Source organism: Monodon monoceros, unplaced genomic scaffold (genome assembly GCF_005190385.1).
Source record: "Monodon monoceros isolate NGI ecotype Baffin Bay Population unplaced genomic scaffold, NGI_Narwhal_1 Super_Scaffold_18, whole genome shotgun sequence".
Classification (NCBI taxonomy): domain Eukaryota; kingdom Metazoa; phylum Chordata; class Mammalia; order Artiodactyla; family Monodontidae; genus Monodon; species Monodon monoceros.
Window position 1 is genome coordinate 74,010,884 of NW_021703774.1, and position 1,419 is coordinate 74,012,302.

At 55.8% G+C, this 1,419-nt stretch overlaps 1 non-coding gene across 1 annotated transcript; it reads left to right on the forward strand.

Moving 5' to 3' along the window:
• Positions 1-759: 759 nt before the first annotated feature.
• Positions 760-832, forward strand: TRNAV-AAC. Its single transcript has one exon. It is a non-coding gene; the product is annotated as a tRNA-Val (tRNA).
• The last annotated feature ends 587 nt before the right edge of the window (positions 833-1,419 follow it).

Consider the following 1,419-nt stretch of genomic DNA (forward strand, 5'->3'; position numbering starts at 1 on the left):
TGAGACGTCAGCCTTTGCTACGGTTCCTGCTAAACGTGAAAGTGTGATTAAAGTACTGGACTTCAACTACACGACTAGAATAAGCCACAGGGGCACCTGAGCAAGCCCCTTTGCAGGGAAGGACACCGAAGAAGCGCTGCTGCGAAAGGGCTTTCGAGGAAGGAGCTCGCGGGTCAGGCGCGACAGAGAAGAGGGGAGGGAGGAGAGGAAGAGGAGGGAGGGGAGGGAGGGGAGGGAGGGAGGGGAAGGAGGGGAGGGGAGAGAGGGAGGGAGGGGAGGCAGCGAGGGGGAAGCGAAGGGAGGGTCCTATGTTTTGCAGGTGGAATCGAAGCATCGATCATTTCCGAGAGCCCAGAGCACTGACCGCCTGCGCCGTGAAAAGGGCCACCGAGGCGCGGGTCCGCAGCCTTGGAGGGGTGGTGTCCACGCTGCTGGGATGCGAGGTCACCTGGGGCTCAGGCTCACCTAACCCCCGGCTCCTGGGGCTTCCGGAAGCTGGAGAGTCCGCGGGGGCGACCCCTGCACTCGGTGCATAGCTGTGTGTTGGATGCGGGATTGGGAAGTGAAACTGTGGGGGCCCCAGGGACCTCGCTTCGGGGGAGGCGAGGAACCCTAAACGAGGGCCTCTCGGGAGCTGCAGTTTCCTTACCTGAGGGCTCGCCTGTGCTCCCAGGGTCCTTTGCTTTCGAAAATATTTGTGGCCAGTCGTTGCAAGAGATACAGTTCTTAGATGTGTCATTAGGGGTCTGAGCTATATCTGTTTCCGTAGTGTAGTGGTTATCACGTTCGCCTAACACGCGAAAGGTCCCTGGTTCGAAACCAGGCGGAAACACGTCCATTTTTTTCTGAAACTAACATTCACGTTTAAACACCAAAGAACGGGGCGAGTGGGATGGATTGAGGTAGCGCGTGCAGCTGTATTTTTATCTCCCCGAAATACAGGAGGAGTTCCCTTATTGCCCAAAAGCCTACTCAGCACTAGCAACCATCCCTCCTTTGTCTGCTCTGTGTCGCTTTGAAGACAAGGCCACAGACAGACCAAGAAGGGCACAGGACAAAGCCAAGTTAAGGTTGTCTTTACATTCGGAAATCCCCTCACCTTCTCACGTGGTGCCTAAATCTCCTCTACACGCTGGCACGTATTTTGTCTCTGGAAACAAGTTTATCCCTGTGAAGCTCACTTGCTTACCCCACCTCAGCACGCTTGCGGAACATGCTGATTTGCGTGACAGAACAAAAGAGACCGACCCAACTCGGCACCGGGTGCTCGACCCAAAGACACGTAGACGAATTTCAGGCTCCAGAATTGCAGCTGGTAGGGGCACGTAAAGGAGTCCTTACACGTGCCATTATCAGGAGAGCCCCTGTAGTGAGCTCAGAGATCAGGAAGTAGACGGAATCGCTCATCAGCCTCTGAGA